The 22,115-nt window shown below is 38.2% G+C and overlaps 1 pseudogene; it reads right to left on the bottom strand.

Annotated features, from left to right (window-relative positions):
- Positions 1 to 3,440: 3,440 nt before the first annotated feature.
- On the bottom strand, positions 3,441 to 3,839 carry LOC121149419 (annotated as a pseudogene).
- Between the last annotated feature and the right edge of the window lie 18,276 nt (positions 3,840 to 22,115).

A 22,115-nucleotide genomic window follows, 5' to 3' on the forward strand; every position in this document is an offset into this window, starting at 1 on the left:
CTCAAGAACATTTTCCATAAAATTCTCTTTTTGGATGACTGTTTCCTTAGGATTCTTCAACAAGATCTCTGCTTTTCTTCAACATCACTTTTTCTTTTTACCTGTTTATGTAGGCTTCTGCTCCTCATTTTTAATTATTCTGTTTTGGAGCACCTTTTTTGTGCTGCTCTCTAGTCTCTCCTTGGGTATCTGATTATGTTTTTAAGTAGAAAGAAAAATGAATCAAATTCATCTTTGAATCTTTAAAATGTTTTATTTATATTTATTTTTTTGTATTGGAAAGGCAGATGTACAGTCACCCATGTGGAATCCTGGTGCATGCAAGGCGAAGACTTCAGCCACTAGGCCACAGGCTGAGCCCTCTGGTTTTTATCTGAGCTCTTGCTTTATCTTTCACTTCATTTGCAACACCCACTTTCACTATAGTAATTAAACAAAAATGGTCCATCATAGTTCCTTATGTGTATCCTGAAGCAGATTGCTAGCTTCCCACAAGTATCTAATGTGTGTTTTGTTGTGTTATGTCTAAATCATATTTGTTAGCTGTCTTGGATTTAGTCATTATCATGAAAATGGTTTCTGCCAATAGAAGCAATTTGCATATTTATCTTTTCAACTCCTATCACAATATCATTCCAGGCTCTCCTCTGCGCCCAATGTCCCTTGTCCGAGGTTAGTGCTCTAAGGTACTCAGGAACTTTTTCATTATTTTAAATCACAGGGCAGCATTTGCTGTTTCCCTAGGGGCATTGGCAGGGAGGTGGTTTGGAAGAGAAGCAGCCAGGACCTGAACAGATTCATCCAGAACCCAAAGCAGCAGAATATAAGGAGAGTTATCGTTAGTATGGAGAAGAAAAGGATGCCAAGATATTCTACAGAAACCTAGGGGTTGCAGCACGGGGACCTGTATACATCTAAGAATGTTTCTCTGCCCTAGTACTGACTTGACCACACTTCTGCCAATGTGAGCACCTCCATAGTTCTTTTTTTTTCATACCCCTGACCATTGAACACAACTTCTATATTGAGTCTTAATGGAACACTCTTTGCTCATGCTGCAAATATTGCCATCACTCGATGTGGAAGAAGAGCTAGGGAGACGAATGGCATCATCCAAAAGCAAACAGCTAAAACCACCTACCAAACTGACACTTGAGACAAATCTCCAAGTAGAAAAGTCTTTTCCAATCCACTCAATATAAGTGAGAGAAAGCATGTGTATTTGTCCATGTGGTTAAGACATCACTTGGGATTCCTGAATCTAATATTGGAAGGCCTGGCTTGCAGATGGTTCTGGTCCTGATTTCAGCTACATCCATTAGGAGGCAGCAGGTACTGTCTGAAATAGCTTAGTCCCCATCACCCGTATGAAAGACAAGGATTGTTTCTGCCTCTCGAGTTCCCTCCCAAACCAGTGGCTATTGCAGGCATTTGAAGATTAAACCAATGGGTGAGAACATATTCTCTGCCATCGCCCACTCAAATGAAAAAAGTGAAATAAACAATTATTCCACTGGAATTTGAAGATAGATATTTGGAATTATTCCAAACAAACAACAGTGAAGATGGCTCCTCAAACCTTTGGGAACCCAATAAACAAAAACTACTTGAATTGTAAGGAGATCTGAACTGAACTGAAGACAGGAGTCTAAAAAAGTCCTGTTCTATGAAATGACAGCTGAAGCTTTTCCAGTATAAAGCAAAGTTGGGCATACATAGGAAACCAAAATGACTTCAAATAGATCTGCTCAGAAAATATCAATCACACAGCATATTACAACTGTATTCTCAAAAGTAGAACACAAAAAGAAAATTATAGAACTAGGTCATTTTAAATTCCATCTCAAGGGCCTATAACAACATTAATAAACCAAACCCAAATTTAACAGAATGAATTAAATAATAAAAAAGTTCAGTAGAAATAAATGGAACAGCAATTGAAAATACAAGATCTATTAAGGAGCAGATATTTAGCTTAGTGGTTGAAACATTGCTCAAGCCTTCCAAAACCATTTCAGAGTGAACGGGTTTGATGCCTGACATGATCCCGGGGGGCACAGTGATGGCAGCTGCCACCTACATGGGAGACCTCAGCGAAGCTTCAGACCAGCAGTGGGGGAATTATGTCAGAGGATGAGAGCTTTATCTATGCTTCTGACTCTGTCTCTCTGTCTGTACCTTCCTCTGTCTTTATCTGCTTGCCAAGTAAATAATTGAATTTTTAACTTAATTTTTAACTTGAATAGAAATGGAGAATATTTTTTAAAGACAAATTGCAGAACTCATGTAAGATATGGGTAAGAGAACATTTAAATAAAGTCAAAATGAAAATGGAGTATTGCAACTAATACAGGAGAAACAAATACAAGTGGATAAGTAGGGAAAGTTGTGAACGATTATATGCCAACAAATTGGAAAACTGAAGAAGGAATAAATAAATTCTCAATGTGTAAAACTTATATGAACCACTCTATCATACATAGCTCGAATAGACAATAATAAGTAACTGGATTAAATCTGATATAAGAAATCCACCACCACCACCAATGAGGCAATGAGAGAGTATTTCTGAATGGTTTTGCAAATCTAAGTACAATTACTAGCACTATTTGTTTTTATTTAAGGTTGATTTTCTTTTATTGGAAAGGCAGAGTTACAGAGAATACCAGAAACAGAGACAGGTCTTGCATCTACTGGTTCACTCCCCAAATTGTCACATTGACTGGACCTGAAGCCAAAAGCCATGAGCTTCTTTATCGTTTCTCACATGGATGCACTTCTCCAAGGTCTTGAGCCATGTTTTGCTGCTTTCCCAAGCCATAAACAGGGAACTAGCAACCCTAAGGGAATTGGCACTCATATGGAATGCTGGCAGCAGGATCTTCCAGGGCTCCATCCCTCTTTTATGTCCTTCCACGTTAAGCATTAGTTTAGTAAGTTTCTATCCACATGGGGCATTTGTCCATCTAAGTGGAAGATAGGATAATGGAAAGGTTAACTATTTGTAAATATTTCACTCAAACGGCAAAGAGCAAAGAGTTGGCCAGCTCCACCAAATGCACAGGCACTGGTTTGAGATAGTGGATCACTGCTGCTACTCTGCAGGATGGTGACATCAGGCCCATAGTATTTCAGGCAGTCCTGTCCCACAGAGTTCTGTCTTCGTTTTAAGAGCTCCCCGCATTCATTTATGCTAGTTTTCAACAAAAATAATGAGTTTATTTTAAACGTATAATTGATTTCATTTCAGGACAGTATCTCATTTATCAATCAGGTTTAGTTACAAAGGATAAATTTACACTCACAGACTTTCAACATCACACAGAATCTTGACTGAAACAAGATAATATAAAAATGCCTACTACCAGTAAACAATCTAAAATCATTTGTAAAAACTTAAATACCTAATATCATGAGAGTGAGCATTAATTGAGAATATATCATTGAAATTTTTTCTTCCCTGTGACTATAGTTGATTTGCTTTTCCTAAAATTCAGGATTCCCACGATTGATTTTTTGCATCCATGTGAGCTGCTGTCATCGTAACTGTGGCCAAGTCCAGAGGATGAACTCTGAGTAGTAACCTGCATTGTGGGTTTTCATCTCTTCATCTTCTTTGGGAAAATGTCTGTTTGTCAGGGAGGCCTTGTGAAACGCTTCCTCCACCTAGTTCTTCATCTGTCTGTCCCTCCCTACACCTTGATGGTTCTTGAATTCAGATGGTTCTGCACCAAGAGATGATGGCTGCCATCTGACCTCAGGAATGCATTCCATAAGCCTTCTGAGAGGACATTTTCCAGACCTTGGTGATGTTGATCCATATGCTGAAAATTGTTCATTATCGGGGCCCGGCGCGGTGGCGCAAGTGGTTAAAGGTCCTCACCTTGCACGCCCGGGATCCCATATGGGCGCCGGTTCTAATCCCGGCAGCCCCGCTTCCCTTCCAGCTCCCTGCCTGTGGCCTGGGAAAGCAGTCGAGGACGGCCCAACGCTTTGGGAACCTGCACCCGTGTGGGAGACCCGGAAGAGGCTCCTGGCTTCGGATTGGCATAGTATTGGCCCGTTGCGCTCACTTGGGGAGTGAATCATCGGACGGAAGATCTTCCTCTCTGTCTCTCCTCTCTGTATATCCGCCTTTCCAATGAAAAAATAATAAAAATAAATCTTTAAAAAAAAAAAAAAAAAAAGAAAATTGTTCATGTTGCCAAAAGGGGTTTTAGATGAAAGTTCCAGCACTTCTACCAGTAGGCCATTTCTGCAAGCTCTGCTTCAGCCACACAGATGCTCAGTATCCTGTGCATACACGACATCTTCATCTTAAAAACCTTGTTAGTCTGAATGCAGATCCCACAGTTAATGTAAGAATGGCGGAAGTCTTCCTTCTGGGTCCTGGGATCCTGGACTCGCACACTCACGAATTTCCATTTTGTGCTATTCTGGAAATATCCTCATAAAAGAACAAAATCAATGTCCTGCCAGTAGGGCTTTCTAGGGGAAAAGTTATACCAAGAACCCACTGACATTAGCTTCAAACCTCTCTGGCACAACATCTGTATATCGCCCAGACTTATAAATTTAATACAATCATCACCAAATTACCAATGACATTCTTCATAAATCTACACAAAAGAGTCATGAGATTCACACAAAAGAACAAAAGACTGAATAATCAAAACAATTCTGACCCAAAAGGAAAAAAGATGAAAGCATTACAATGCCCTAATTTCTAGGCATACCATGTAGCCATGATAACTAAAACAACCACCTGGTACTGGCATAAAAACAGATAAATGAGACAGCATACACATGCCAGAAATTAATCCACATGTTCACAACTACCCAGTTCTTGAAAAGTGTGCCAAATCATACACTAGGGAAAGGACAGTCTAGTCAATAAATATTGCTAAGAAAATGAGTATCTCTATGCCAAACACTGAATCTTGATATCTACTTCTCATTGTACACAAATTCACTCAACATGCCTCCAAGACCAAATGTAAGACCTAAAACTATGACATAAAGAAAAATATAGGACATTGGCACAGTTTTTTTTAAGGCCATAAAAGTATAGGCAAAAAACAAACAAAAAGCAAGGGTTAGTGCCAAAAATTAAAAGCTTCCGCAGCCAAGGAAACGAGGGTGGGTAGAAACATTTGAGAACAGGACAAAACATTTTTTTATCTATGCATTTGACAAAGGATTAACCTCCACAACATACATGCATACGGGGGATTCAATAACTAGAAAATAAGAGTACAGTTAAGAGGTTGGAAACGAATCTGAATAAACATTTCTGAGAACTACAAATGATCAAGAGCTATAGGAAAAGAATCTCCATATCATTACACATCCAAGAAGTGCAAACCAAAAGCATTGTGCAGCATCATCTCACCCAACTTAGAATGAATATGACTGGAACAAAAATTGAATGGAGGATGTGGATTAAAAGGAACCCCTGTAACACTGTGATTGGGGATGAACTAACTGAGTCATACAAAACAGCATGAAGGTTCTCAACCACTGAAAAGCAGGTCTAATGTGTGACCCAGCTAACCTACTACAAGCTTTATGATTAAAGAAAAGGAAACCAATATCATTAAAGAAATAACCATATTTTTAATCCAGTTTATTAACTTATGACATTTGATTGGTGAAGTTTAAGCCATTTACATCCAAGGTTAATGTGAATGGGTGGTAATTTGTTCTGTTATTTTAGCAATGGGTTGTTCATTGGTTTAGTCTTCTGTTGTTATTTTACTGAAATGTTCTTAGCATGTGCCTTTGGTTTTGGTGGGCACTGTTCATTTTCTCTGTCAAGAGAACATCTTTAAATGTCATTTGTAGGGCAGGTTTGGAAGAGGCATATTTTCCTTGGAAGAGGCAACTTTTCTTTACTGTGGAAGAATTTTATTTCATTTTCAAAGACAAAGGAAAGTTTTGTTGGGCACGTTATCCTGGGCCAATATTTTTTTCGCTTTTAGAATATGGATTATGTCGCTCCATTCTCTTCTGGCCTGTAGAGTTTCTTGTGAGAGGTCTGTGAGTTTAATTGGCATTCCTTTATATGTTAGTTGATTTTTCACATGCACATTTAAGGATCTTTCCCTTATGTTTGATTGAAGAGAGCTTGATTATCATGTGTCATGGTGAAGATCACTTTTGGTCAACCCTGTTGGGAGCTCTATGCCCCTCCTGGATGTTGTTTCCCAATTCTTTATCTAGATTAGGAAAATTTTTCCTTATTATTTTATTAAATACATTTATAAACCCAGCTTCTCTTTCTGCACCCTCTGGAATTCCCATAATTCTTTAAAAACAGAACCCATCTATCTGTTGCCCACAGGAGAAACACATCACCAACAAAGATCAGCTAAAACGGTATCTCATGGACTTTGATTTTGTTTTGTTAGTTTCACCTCTTCAAAACATTTTCTTCTCACTAAATACTTCAGTGATTCACAGCTCACACAGTAGCATCATTTTCTTCAAGAAGGCTCTTGGTTTTCTTTTACATTTCTTCAGTGACACATTAGTCGTTCAGTACTATGTAATTTAACTTCATGGCCTTGTTAATTTTTTTTCTGTTGTTGGTTTTGTTTTGTGGCTTTTCATTTAAGGGGATGTATAGTAACTGTGTAATGGAGACTATCATATCCAGATGGGATGATACAATGCAGTATGCATCTCTGCCTCCAGACAAAGATTCCTAATGAAACAGTTTACTATATCTTGACAATAGGATGCTGGACTCTCTGCCAGTGTCCGTGCCCACAATGATGGACATATGACTGTGCATGATGAACTATGCTATAATAATGATATAGGGGAACTCAGTGAGAGGGAAGGGAGTTAGGAAGGGGTAAGGGAAAATCCAAGGGCCTACTGAACTGTATCATAAAATAATAATAATAAAAAGAAGTAAAATTTTAAAAAAGAAATAACTATTCCCATGTTCAATGCAGCATGATTCACAATAGCTAAAATGTGAAGTAAACAAAAATATCCATTAATGGAAGAATAGATATATATAATGTGGTATAAATGCAGAGTGGAATATTGTTCAGTCATAAGAAAGAATGAAATTCAGACATACCAAAATGGCTCTGCTGTTACAACTGATGACAGATCACCAACACAAGTGAAACAGGCTGGGAAACTGTGATAATATGACCGGAGTCCTGTTGCTTTATAAAATGATTCATATAGCAAAGTCGAGTGAGGCAGATTTACAGTTGGTACAATGACTTCAGATATGGAGAAAAATGAGATTAAAGAAAGTAAATAAGAAGGAATGACAAATCCATGTCACATTTTACTTAAAACTCTAACATTCTTGTAGGTTTAGTCAATCTGTGAACCTTTATAATTCAATACATTCTCCCAAAAGAGCATAAATTGATAAATGGGATTTCAGTCGGCCCGTCAAGAATTGATGTTTGAAAAGAGAAGAAATGGAAGCATTTCCTCGCTGATGCATTTCTGTAATAAATCACAGCACTTAGGACTTAGACCAAACAAGATAATGAATCAACAAAAGAATCCTTAAATGTCTTACTTTTCCAGAGATATGCCACATTCAAATTACTGCATTCTGTTCCCTTCACATCAGTAACAGCTCTCTGATAATTCAAAGAACTCAATCATGTAATTAATATCTGATTATTAAAGTTGTATTATGAATAGGCCAGATGCCATGTGACAGCTTTTTAGGCAGGTAGTTAATTGCAAAATAATGATAATTTGACTTTACAAATTTATCTTCCACATGAATAACAGATTTGTATCTGTCTAAGTTACTGTAGGTATTATTAATATACTTCATTAAAGAACATTCAGAGGAAACAAGAAGAAAAGAAAAGGTGAAACAGAATAGACAGAAGGTCTTTAAATCAATGAAGGCAGTCCCAATGAGAAGAGGGGAAAGGAAAGGTTTAAAGAAAAATTTAAAGATTGTCTAAAATAAACTCCTTCAGTTTAGTATAATTTTTAAATTTTAAGTATTTGACTCGCACATATAAGACTTAACTCAAGTTTGAACATACTGCATCCAATATGGATTTAAAAGCATGTGGTATACGTAAAAGTTTATCCTCTAAAATTAACATCAAACTTGTATTTTATATTAATATTAGTGTATTTATTAGTGTATTACTGTTTATTAGTGTATTTAATATTTTATTAGTGTCAACAGCTATCAAAAGGTTGGAGTTGTATTTTTCATTAGGCATAGAAAAGAAAGCAGTATGGAAGTAAATCACTTGGTACAACAAGAACTTAGAGTTTTTCAGTGAATCAGGATGAAAATGAAGATGTTTTCACTGAATGACACAGTCACTTGTCCTTCATGTCAAAATCATGGAAGTGGTAACCCTCGTGTGCTAATGGCTGGTCCTCCAAAACACTGAAGAACTGAAAATAGGAGAACTGTGAGTAGCAGTTTTCACTAGGGAGTTACTTTGGTCTTGACTGCTCAGACTCCAAAGGAGTTTATCCTCACGTGACTCCTCTTGCAGGTTAAGTGCAGCCATGGCTGTACTTCTGCATGTAGCTCTTTCCCAGGCAAGTAATCCTGAACTAAACCACAAGAATGCTCCTTTGAAGTGTTTAGTGTTGCGATCAAAATGTAAACACAGATTCTTAGAGGAAAAGTCTCTGACCTGTGAAATTTTGTCAAATGCTGTTTTGATGCACATACCTCCATTTCATTCATGTTCTACTCAATGAATTCTTCATGCATTGCCATCTTCTTTGCTGCCAATATTCTTGTCCAAGGATGACATGGCCTTCTTTGATAGCGTTTCACTTTTACTACCCCCACATAATCATTGCAATGCCACAGAATGTCTCTATTTCTGAATTCATTGACAGTGGTTCTCTGGTTAAGCTTTCTCATCAGTTTTCGCTTGATTTCTCTTCTTTCTTTCTGCTCTCTGTTCATTTCTCTATTTTAGCATCTCCTCTTCAGTACTTCCTAGGCTCAGCCTTTTCAAGAGTTTCATCTGCCATCATGTGCCCTTTCTTTCTTCACTACTCCTCTGGCTAAAGGAACTGCTTGCTTGTCTGGTTACACAGCTTCACTTGACAGCTGCTCCTACTTCTATGTCCTTGATAGTACTCAGTTTTTGATGTTCAAACTCAAGATCAGGTCACTCCACTGGCAGTACTGACAGTACTGACTGGGGGCGTTAGAGCACAGATCCATGGAGGACCTTGTGCAGAGCCAGGCAGGAGAGCAGCATTTATTTTTGGCTTACCATTAAATACCATTCACTAGCCTTTGGCATTTTTGAATATCCTAATTTTTTAGTACCTTGGTGCTGGAATTTAAAACATTTCATTGTAAAGGAAAAGCTGTTGAGGTTAATCTTTACTCATTGCCTCTCTGTTAGATCTGGGCCAAGCTAGACAATAAGTCTTCCGATCTTCAAAGAGATTCATATAATCTACTCTTGTTTTGGGCCCTTCCTATGGATGAGATACTGCAAAAAAGGAAAAAAAAAGATGCACCCACATCACAAGAAGGGGTCAAATATGTGTGAGAATATAGACATTCATGAAACTTCTTTACCTGAGGGCATTCTCCAGTTTATGAAACATGGGGTATACATAATTCAAGCAAAAGCCTGGCGTGGCGTACAATCATATGAAAATTTTATTGGATTTGAGAGCCAGAGCATTCATTTGGGAGGGGGTATTATTGCTTACGGAAATGTAGAGGGAGAGACTCCTACAGGAAAAAGCATGGGAGCATGTTCTAAGAGTTGACATAAACTGTACTTAAATTCATGAATGACGTTGGAACTGTGTGCCAAATAGCCACAGGTGACAAGCCCACAGCTGACATCCTAATCAGTTATGAAAAACTGAGCCCTTTTCCCTTAAGATTAAGAATCAGATCAGGAAACCCTCTGCTGTTGAAATTCTAACAAAAACCACTAGGCAGCAGAAATAAAAGGCATCTAAGTAAGAAAGAGTGATATGAGAAGTCTCTGCTGATGGCATCAGTTAGTATACTCAAAGTAAAAGCTCAAAGATGCATCTCTTCTCCCCAAAATAACTATTAGAAACCATGCATGAATTCACCACAATTGCAGGCCACAAATCAGTATAGAGAAATCAATATAGTTTCGAGTGGTGGATGCTTTTCTAGCAATCAAGACATTGCTTGGGATGCCCAGATTCTATACTTGAATGAGTTCAAGTCCTGGCTGCATTCCTGATTCCGGCTTCCTGGAATGCACAGCCTGGGAGATAACAGCTCATGGCACAAGCAGTGGCATCAATGCCACTTACATTGGAAACTGGGCCTGAGCTCCTGGCTCTGTCTCAATCTGGCCCAGTCCCAGCAGCCGCTGCTGCTGCCATTTGGGGAGTAAACTGTTGGAGCAGGAAATAAATATAAACACATTTGAAACACTTATTCAAATATTTCTGTATTCTAACAATGAAGTATCCAAGCGAGGAATTAGGAGGGCAATTCTATTTCAGGATTAAGAACAGCAGCAAAATATGTACTTTCAGAATGTGTAGATATGGACTCTTAGCAAACCAAGAATAGAGAGAAGAATCCCTTTGTTTAGGGAATGCTGTCTGCCAAAGTTTAAAGTCATTTCCACATTTTGAGTGATACTTAATCTTCTGAACATTATCAGAAGGATGCTCACTCCTTTGAACATTATATTAAAGACAGTGGTCAATATAAATAGGAAAGAAATAATTGGAATCAAAATAATCGTTAAAAATACTGAAATCAGCAAACATCAAATACATGATAATGTATAAAGACTAAAAAGAATAAAATAATCATTATTTACCAATGACTACCATTTGCCTTAGATATTATAAGGTAGTTAAAAAGGCAAATGTTAACTGGTAAGTGAATTGTTCAAGGTTGCACACTATGAGGCTGATGTTTGCAAAATTAACTGTGTTTTATTTACTAGCATCTACAGCTGAAAATGAGGTGAAATACAAATTCACTTTCTATTATCATAGTCACACAAAATGCTAAGGTGTAGCTTGGGCTTCTGGCATAGCAACTTAAATGCAACTGAAATAGCTGCAATCATTCCAGAGCTTGAGTTTGTGGACCAACCCACTCTTGTTGTTATTGTTGTTTTACACTTTATTTATTTATGCTTGTTGTTTGTTAGCTTGTTTATTTATTCATTTTAAAAGGCAAAGTTACAGAGAGAGGGAAAGACAGAAAGAGAAATCTTTTATTCACTGTTTTACTCCCCAAAAGATGTATCAGCCAAAGCTAAGCCAATGTAAATCCAGGACCCAGGAGCTTCTTCGGGGTCTCTCCTGCGAGTGCAGGGTCCCAAAGCTTGGGCCACCCTTTACTGCTTTCCCAGGACATAAGCAGGGAGCTGGATGGGAAGTGGAGCAGCTTAAACATGAAGGGGCACCCATGTGGGATGTTGGCTCCACAAGTGTAGGATTATCTTTGCCACCGGCTCCTAAAGTATACTTAAAAAAAAAAAAAAAAGATGGGGCCTGGTACGATAGCATAGTGGTTAAAGTCCTCGCCTTGCATGTGGCAGGATCTCATATGGTCGCCAGTTCTAATCCCAGCGGCCCTGCTTCCCATCCAGTTCCCTTCTTGTGGCCTGGGAAAGCAGTTGAGGACAGCCCAAGGCCTTGAGACCCTGCGCCGACATCGGAGACCTGGAAGAGTTCCTGGCTCCTGGCTTCGGACTGACCCAACTCCAGCTGTTGCGCTCACTTGGAGAGTTAATCATCGAACGGAAGGTCTTCCTCTCTGTCTCTCTTCCTCTGTATAACCACTGTTCCAATAAAAAAAAAATAAATCTTTTTTAAAAAAAGATGATTTTTGACTTTGGATAAGACGAGTATTTTTTTTCCATTGAAAAGATAACACTTTTGCACTTCAAAGGCTGCCTCAAATTAAAGAGGTATGTCTCAGACTAGCAGCAATATTTGACAAAAGCATTTCAAAAGATACATCAGAATATATATCAGAATATATGCTCAAAATTCTTATTTATGCTCAATAATTTCTAAAAGAAGATTGAAACAAAACAAAGTAAAATAGACAAATAAAGCAAGGGCAAAGGCAAAGAGAGTGTTCTGAACCACAGTAAAGACTGCAAAACCCTTGACCCATCAGCAGAAGACAAACAAAAACCACAGCAAGTAAATTTTCACATCACACATTCTAGAATGCTGGAATTCAGCAGGAACCATCAAATCATGTCAAGGATACAAAGCGATCGAATTGCTCACATACTGGTAAAAGTATTTCCAAGGTGGCCTTTCAAACCTTTTTGAAAATCAGTTTAATGATTTCTTACAAAGTTTAGCACCCATCACAGAGAAAGAATTTTAAAAATTAAGTATTTAAAGAAAGTAAACTCCAGGAAAGCATACTATTCATGCAGCTTTTAATATTTCACACCTGGTCATAAGCCACAGTGTCAACCCGTTTGAAATGTCACGTATAGATGCCATACGGGAGCTCTCAGCAGGAAACTGGGTAGTAAGGCTTTGGGCTTTAGCTGATTAAGCAACTGGTTACACGCATTCTGATCTTGAGTTCTGACACTAGTTATGATTCCTGATTTCCCCTAAAGCACATTTAGGAGGCAGCAGTGCTGGCTGTGGTGCTAGGGCCCTGCCATGCACACCAGGATAATTGTTGCCAGCTTTGGGCTGGCCCACTCAGCTTGCCTCATCCCCCAACCATTGCAGATGTTTGGGGAGTGAATCAGCAGAGGAAAGATCTCTTATTTTCTCCCATTCCTTCAAAGAATATTTATAGTTTTTTTTTTAATTAATGCTTGATTCCTGCAGCAGAATGGTAGCATCACACCAATGCCATGTTGTATAAAATAAACAGAAAAAAAGTGCATAAAGACTCCTTTCCTTGAAGTTTCCAAATAGTCACAATAATCCATGACTACAGAGAGTGGTTTGGTGAGTCCCTGGCACAGAAAATGTGGGTCAAAAAAAGGAGATAGTGGGAAATTTTACAATAATTGGACTTTGTCTATTCCTTGGTCAGGATGAAGGTTCCAGGAATATCTACACATCTCTACCTCATCTAATGGAGTATCTGAGATTTGTTCATGTGCTCATAATTTTTGCCTGAAAAGTCCTTAGTAATTTTAAATTTTTGACTGACTAGGCTCATGATGTCATTTAGACAAAAACAAATAAACAACAACAACAAAACCCTACAGTTTTCAGGCCCAGAAGACCGATCCACCAGTTATAGCGCTGTCTTTCAATAATGGGGTGCAGGTTCCATTTTCATGTTCCTCATTGCTCATCTGTCTTCCTTCCGAGGTTCCTAGAAACACAGTGAAAGAAGACACAAGTGCTGGTGTCCTGCCACCCATGTGTGAGACAAGAATAGAGCTCCTGTTTCCTGGTTTCCTTGACCACATGACCGAAGAGGCTTCTGGGGAGGGAGCCAGCTTACGGAAGATATCTCTCTCTCTGATCCCGTCTTCCCCTTTCTCTTGATTCCTTTTCAAATAAATAACTCTTTTAAAAGGACAATACTTTTTAAAAAATATGTAATCTTTGGATTGGAAATTTATTTCCGATTGAGCTCACATTGGTAGCACCTATATTAAAATTGAAACAAAATATTTTCCCCCATATATATTTTAGATATAGGCAGACTGTATAAAAACATGGCCTGCATTTCTGCCTTCCCACTTGACTTTTTTTATCTTTTAAAAATATTTTAAGTAATTTATTGATACATTAATTTCTCAGAGTCACAACAAATGTATGATACTACAGCCTGATTCTTAACTCTCATGTTGATATGATCTTAACACAAAGAAAACAGAATCAGTGCAGTTCCTATATGCAAATCTAAGGATGCGCTGCTCCTTCCTTTTACCTGGAGCAGATCTGAAACTAGACTCACTGTAGGATTCCAGGCTGTGAACAGATATCTGTCCTGCATGCTCTCTCTCGCAATCAGCTCCTTCACTATTTTATTGGTACCACCAGAGATGGACTGAACTTGGGCAGCTATACTAGTTTCTGCAAAGGAATATTCCCACACAGAGTTGAACCCAGCTATGCAGCTTTGTGCCTTAGATGCTCAACAATTCTCTGTGGTAGCGCTGGAAGGATGCAGACACACTGATTCATGCTGTTGGACACAGCTGTCCACAAAAGCTCTGCTAACAAATATGCACATTTTGGGGCGGGGGGGGGGTCTGCTGTTTTACACAGCACCATCTTTATGTGTGCCAATTGGTTCCCAGTTGTTTCCTTTCTTGTAATATACTTTCTGGTTTCTTGAAACAAGAATTCATTGGCTTAAACAGCCAACACAGCAAATAACAGCTTTTCTTGCAGAAGCTCTGGCATGAGGAAGATTTTATCGTACTTTCCAAGTAGGACATTCATTGGCAACCATATGCCTTCGAAGAACAGTTCAGCAAGGTCCTGGGTTATTGATCCAATCTTATGTAGCACTTATGTATTGTTAAATCCTTTCATCTAATCTTCCTTGGTTAGGCTAAGCCATGGGATGGGCTGGGATGGGGAAGGTTCAGGATTTCTGACTGAATGCATCATGATGTCATTTAATCAACCATTCGTAATGAATGTGCTGCCCCCACTGATAATCCAATCATTTCATGCTTTATGGCATTTGCTCTTATTCCTTTTAAAGTCACTACCAACCTCTGCCTCTGTTACTGCCATGGTGCCAATAACTTTGCCTGTGGGGTGAAGTGCTCAATCTGTTATTTTGAGCCATCCTTTCCATAGAGGGCGTGGCAATAACAGAATGAAGAGTAAAGCCTGTGCAGTTTAAATATAGCTGTGCTTCCCAAACAGTTGAGGAGGGCAAGTCCCCACAGATACCATCATGACCTTCTGCCACACCAAAACTGAAGAAAAGCATTGATTCTGTCATCTATTATAGCGTTTGATTTCCAGGCCAGGCACCAAGATGTTACAGCTGATTTGAACCCAGGAACTTTTTTATCCATGAAGCACTTGGGCAAACTGAGAAGGCAATTTTTAACAAAAGAACAGAGAGATAGGAAGAACAGTGGGAAAGCACTGAGGAAAGCAGCCAAGAGGGGCTTCTTCGGATGGAAAGAAAAAAAAGCACTGAGAGAAATGATCTAGGGGTTTTATGTCCCTTGGAAAGTTGGCACAAGTTTCTTTAGAAAAAGCATTTGCTGTGTGGTGAGCTCATCCTGCCTTCATATTTCACATTCCTGTGACTTCCGCAACACAGTGTGTCTGCAGGATCTGTTTGCCTTTTCCATATCCCCAAGACTGGTTCCTGCAGCGACTTGGCTTTCCGAGCGATCTTGACACCAGAGCCTGCTTTCCCCCAACCCCCAAGTGATCAAGGTAATCTTGTATGTGTCTTTGATTGCCACGCAGGCTCTCCAGTCCAGACCTGTGTCCTAGCGGGGTTAAGGAGACACTTCATGCTGCAGGAGAGTCCCCATTGTCCACATTTTCATCATTCTGGCTCTGACTGGTTTCACTTCCTCTGAAAGCTCGGGTCTCCCTCTCCAGCTCTCTCCCATTCTGAGGGATGGGTGTCCCTTCTCAGAAACCCTTGCTTTCCCAGAAAATGCAATGCTCCAAAAAAGAGACTCTTCTAGTTCCTCTGTTGTTGTTTTATTATTAGTATTATAAGAATGTATTTGTTCATTAAACACCATTGTGCCTGTTTGGCGGGGGCAACAAATGAGAGATCCTCTTTATAGATAAATGATAGATACATGGATAGATTGATAGATACATAGATAAATGATATACGGATAGACACAGATATGTGTATGTGTCTATGCCTCACTTTTTGTAACCTTGCCTTTAGATAAAATAAAACAAACCCTAAAAAATCATATGCCCATGCAACATTGGGTATCCTATATGAAACAGTATATTTTTGTGTGTTGAGCCACTTGAAATTATATTTCCACTTATTGCTTACAGAGTACATCAAAATAAAATTACCTCATATGTGGAGAGCAGAGCCGCGCCTCAAAGATGGCGCTTGTTGACCATTGCTTCATGGCACAAAGGTGGTAAACAGGTTTCAGGAAGTTACTGAGGATTAGGCTGAGCACGCAGGGAAGCTACGTGACCTAAGTCATGATTGGTGTGCTTACCACATGATGTGAAGAACTGTGTATGGATTAGTTTTGTGTAATGTAAAAAGGGCTCGGTGAAAAATAGTTAATGAGGAGATTCTACCAGGCACGTTTCAAGGCTAGAGCTAGACCTAGATCTACCGCTATCACTTCAAGGCTATTGCCAGCTAGCACTAGGCTGCTTTTGCTTTACTGTAATAAATCTTACAAGTGCTGTAACTGCTTTCACTTTGCCACAACGCTTGAAGTCTTATCCAATAAACTTTTTAAAGACTCTTTACAGTATCGGGGTCTTGCTCGCGGGACGAGGGACCCCGATACTCATACCCTACATAACTCAGACTAATCACAATTACAAAAAATTAATAATATATCTTGAAAACTCTGGGAGAAAATCCTTTATAACAGAAAATGTTTCATCACTCTCCTAACAGTTGAATTTACATCTATTTAAAACATTCACTCCTAGTAAAGAGTTTTTTCAATGTCATCCAGCAAACATATTGTAAGACAAGATTTGTATCTCAACGTCTGCCTAGTGAATATGCAAACAATGCCACTTCCTTACTCAAAACTCACATCTAAGCTCACTAACTCAATGCAGTTCATTAACCCAATGTCTTACATGGATCAAGTGAGACTCAGATACAGTTATCATACTACAAAATATTTTTAACATTATATTTTGTCAGAGAAAATGAAAAGGAACCATGTGCAAATTTTATTGATCCACCATTAACTTTTAATTCACTCAGTAAAAACAACAGCAAAGCCTGCATGGTGCCATCATTTTGACATGATGTTTGAATTTAATTTTTCAATCATTCAAACTTAAGGGGTTAAATTCCCCTTAAGTTTGTTTCTTCATCTTCAGAATTCAAATATAAAAAGAAAATATTGTTGAATTTATAGAAAAATTGAATGTTAATTTTTTTAAGATATATTTAAGAAAATCAGGAGGAGAGACAGGAAGTTCTTCATTCCGTTGATTCACTCCCCAAGTGTCTGCACAGCTGGAGCTGTGCCAATCCAAAGCCAGGAGCTCACACCTCTTCCAAATCACCCACGTGGGTGCAGGGTCCCAAGGCTTTGGGCTGTCCTCAACTGCTTTCCCAGGCCACAGGCAGGGAGCTGGATGGGAAGCAAGGCCTTTGGGATTAGAACCAGCGCCCATATGGGATTCCAGTGCATGCAAGGTGAGAATTTTAGCTACTAGGCTATCACGCTGGGCCCTGAAAGTGAATATTTTGCTAAATTATTCAAGTAACTGCCATACTACCACCAGTAAAAGTAATTGATAATGGGTATTAATACTGTCACCCAGTATTAGCTGAAAGTATGAATGCATATATATCATGTCATCACATCTCCTCAAGATTTTTGTCATTTTTTTCCTTTGGTTCTTTCCTTTTGCTTAAGAAGACTCAAAATAATCAATTCAACTTGTAAAACTTGCAATTATGAGCAATGTAAAAATGAGCCAGAGAAATGAACTCTCTGAAAGGTCTGAATCTGTTACAGATATGTATTAAATTCAACATTGACTGGTTTCCCATATTTTTAAATGTTAATTTACAGCTGTCATAATGAACCCTTCCTAAGTGAATTATAGTAATGTATTCCTTCCATTAATATCTAAATAATATCCTACACTCTTTTGACAAAGTTTTATTGATGGAGGCTGGCTTTATTGTATAGCAAGCTAAACCTCCCACTGTGATGCTGGCTTTGCACATGGGTGTTGGTTCGAGTTCCCATTGTTCCACTTCTGATCCACTTCCTTGCGCATGTGCCTGGGAAAGCAGTAGCAGATGGACCAAGTGCCATGGTGCTGGTGCTGCTACATGGTGGACCTGGAAGAAACTCCAGGCTCATGACCTCAACCTGGCACAGCCCTAGCCATTGCAGCTGTTTGGAAAGTGATCCAGTGGATGGTAGATTCTCTCTCTCTCTCTCTCTCTCTCTCTCTCTCTCTCTCTCTCTCTCTCTTTCTCTCTCCCCCTGCTCCCTTCCTTCCTCCCTCCACATTCTCTCTCTTCTATTTGTAAGTCTCTCAAATACAATAAAAAGTGAATCTTCAAAAAAGATTACACTGATTTATATTATTCTTGATCAGCAATTCCCTTTAACTAGGGTTTGGAGCGCTCTCATGTCAATAGTTCTTCATATGTTAACCCACGAAGGTTTTTCGCTTAGTTATTTTCGAATTCTATGTTGAAATTTTGTCATCAGTGACTGTTTTTACTGTTTCTTTGAGATATACGGAATTGATCCTTTTGTAAATCTGAATCAGATCTGCTGCTTCCTGCTCTTTATGTCATTACAACTCAGTTTACATCTGGATATTTTTTTAACTTCATCTGATACTCAAGATTCTCCGTTGAACAGAAATTTTGTAACTAGACTTGTCATTTAAAAGCTTCATGATATATTATCTGTCAGAAAAAAAAATTGTCGCAGTCCTTGCAGCCTGCAGAGTGTTGTTTCAGAGAATGTCTGTGATTCACTCTTCCACCTTGATATGTCCCAGCCCCTCTAAGTACTCATTCTTAAATTTAAAGAAGTAGCATCTGCAATACACAGTTAAGTACTTCATATCCTAAACCAACACCTGCATGCTTTATAAAAACACATTCCAGTGGAGGCTTGGCGATGGACTGGTGGTGATATTTTTGATAACATTTGGTATTTCACAATGAGAGGATTTAGTACCAGCTTAGAGTTCAACACTTTTCTTGTTCTGACAGATTCTAGTTAATCTGCAAAAATAATACATTTTTATCTTCTTTTTTTTGGAAAAAGTGACTAGCCACAAATTTCTTTTCCTACTATTATAGGAAGTCATTAGCTAGGGGAAGAAGTGACAGGATAATCATAAATATTTATGATCATTTGTGATTTAGCTTAACAACCATTCTGACAATATGTTTTCTGAATTTAAAAGGAGGGGCAGTGACTGCATTGTAAGACCAGATGGTACTTATTCTAGAAAAGCTGGCAAACTTATAGAATTGGACATGGTTCAAAGAACTGTACTGGCATACATGTGATCCTAAAGAATAACATTAGATGACTACACATTAATCAACATAGTTCTATGAACTATACCAGAATCCTGCAGAGTTGTTACAATGTTATAAAATTAATTGAAAACTACTAGGTGTTTTGCAAACACATGAAACCTCATTTTGCTCGTCTTTAAAAAAATAAACTTTCATTTGAGCAGAAATTATAAGAAATAAATTTGAAATGATACATTACAATGTTTAAGTGTAATTATTATTCAAAAGGATATACATGGCATTTATAAATTAGCCCTCTGTACCATACTATTATAAAACTATGTGCACAGTTTTCAAATAATTTGTTGCATGTGGGTTTAAGAAGGTTTACCTCATGTCCTGCTGAATGTATGTAGTCAGTTAACGGTAAGAGGATGGCATTAAGCACATCACTTTCCTGACCAGCTGCTATGTCTGTATCCATATGTCTTTATTTTCATATTACCTACATACCTCTGCTAAGAAACTTTAGAGTTCTCTTAGCATTTCTGTCCACATTTTTTGACACGTGTACAAATGTCCTTATAATAAGATGAGATGATATCTAGCATAGTACTAATGTTATAAATAAAATAAATACTAAGCCCCTTGATTTTATATAGTAACTATTAAGGGAATTTATTTTCTGTAGTGTGTTTAATTTTTTGAACGAATGTGTTATTAGCTATAACTTGGGATATGAAAAGCTTTAAAACTCATGGAAAATATATACTATGAATAAACTAAGCACAAATTTCAGAACTTTTGAAGTAAAAGAGCGATCTTTTAATTTGATTTTTCATGAACCACTTGGTCTCCTTATGTACTAGGAGTATACTGAATTATTGGACCTTGAACACCAGTGAAGATCATTCCCAAAACTGAATCTGTGAATGAACCACAGGGTAAATGTTGGCACAAGTACCCGTAGCAACTGTAGCTTGACCTTGGAATGTCACAACACTGACATGGGCTTACTCAATTCATTTCCTTAATACTGAGATACTGATGTACTTTTTGCATTTGGTAAAACACAGCATATCAGAACATATTCTTTAGATGAAAGAATTCTAATAAAACAGTTGGTTCTGTATATAAAAGTCACTCAAAAATAGCTTAGTCATCTATGTGATATATACTGCCCTAATTATATAAGTAGACTTTTGAGAAGCTGTATTTTAAAAGTAGGTAATATTGGCCCAGTGCAGTAGCCTAATGGCTAACATCCTCGCCTTGAACATCTGAGATAGCATATGGATGCCGGTTCTAATCCTAGCTGCACTGCTTTCCATCCAGCTCTCTGCTTGTGGCTTGTGGTCGGGAATGGCCCAAAGCCTTGGGACCCTGCACCCACATGGGAGATCCAGAGGAGACTCCCCGCTCCTGGCTTTGGATTGGCTCAGCTTTGGTCGTTGCAGCTGACTGGGGAGTGAATCAGCGGTTGGAAGACCTTCTCTGTCTCTCTTCCTCTTTGTGTATCTGACTTCCAATAAAAATAGATAAATCTTTTAAAAAGTAGGTAATAATTAGAAAAGATGGAAATAAAACATAGAGAGAAAGAAAACAACCCAAAGTTGTAGCAATAGACAAGTTTGCCATATAGGAATGCATTTATAGCTATTAAAATGACATTTGGAATTCCTATTTACCATACTGGAGTTTCTGGTTTTAAGTCCAAGCTCCACTCCCAAGTCCAGCTTTGCGCTAGCTCGCATGCACTCTGGGCGAACACAGGTGACAACTCAGTGGTTGGATTCCTGCTGCCCCTATGGGAAATCAGATGAGCTCATGGCTCATGGCTTCATCCCGATCCAGCTTGAATTCTTGCAATGAACAGACAATTCCTATCTGTCTTCTATTATTCTTTTCTTCAATGAAATTAAATCTTATTGTGTTACTAATCTAGAAAATGTATTAAGTCATTTCTGAATTTCTTTATTTCTAATAAACAATATGATTATAAACAAACCAGGGCTCATGTATCTTTCAAAATTTTCATTAATTTTCAGTGATGCTGTTCCAGTGTCAGCTCTTCATCTTTCAGCCATTCCTTGCCAGCTCCTGCAGCTTCTACAGCAACATTTTCTCATCTAGCATGAGCACCAAATCTAGTAGCAAAACAACAGGATAGGGCACATCCATAAGCCAGGTTCCTGTCACCAATGTGCAATTGTGTTTTGCAAAAAGACCTTGTAAGAATATGTGTGCATGACTTGACTCTGTGTTTCTAATAAATAAAATCTTAAAATTGAGATACTAGGACACTTGTAATAATGTAATAGTTGTGACAGAGGTTGAGTACGTATGCAACAGGATATATTACACTCACACTGTCAAGGCTCAAATTAGATGCAAAATAATCAGTAAAGGGGAGATTTATCCAGCAAAATAATGGCTACAAGATGATAGATAGATAGATAGATAGATAGATAGATAGATAGATAGATAGAAAAAGATATCATTTGAGTTAGCCTCTAGCCTAAGTGACCAATAAAGACAAGTTATGATGTTGCTAGAGTACAGTAACAAAGATGATGACACTATCATCAAATGACTCTGCTTCCATTACAGTATGTATATTCTGCCATCTCCTCCCAGCTGGTTGTGCAATGTTAACCTAAAATGAAAATGTCGGCATCCAGGCTCCATAATCCATTGTGAATGACTTTGATCCTTGACTATCCTCATTCAGAATTAATACTTGCTTCACCAACAGTTGGCAGATTCAAATTTCATGTCTCATGTCACATTACTGAAAATCATTAAATTGTTATGACAATTCTGTCCAAACAATATACATTTTAATTATGAATCAGTAAAGCAAATCTAAATGACTTGTCAGCTGACCTGTAGATTTGGGTAAACGTGATAACAATAAACAGCAATGAATAATCTCTCTGGAGTTAGTAATAAATAAGCAATGTGATGTCTATATCCTCAGCATGTTTATGTTTGAGCAATA

Source organism: Ochotona curzoniae, unplaced genomic scaffold (assembly GCF_017591425.1).
Source record: "Ochotona curzoniae isolate NIBS_2020 unplaced genomic scaffold, NIBS_Ocur_1.0 scaffold_4701, whole genome shotgun sequence".
Taxonomy (NCBI): Eukaryota; Metazoa; Chordata; class Mammalia; order Lagomorpha; family Ochotonidae; genus Ochotona; species Ochotona curzoniae.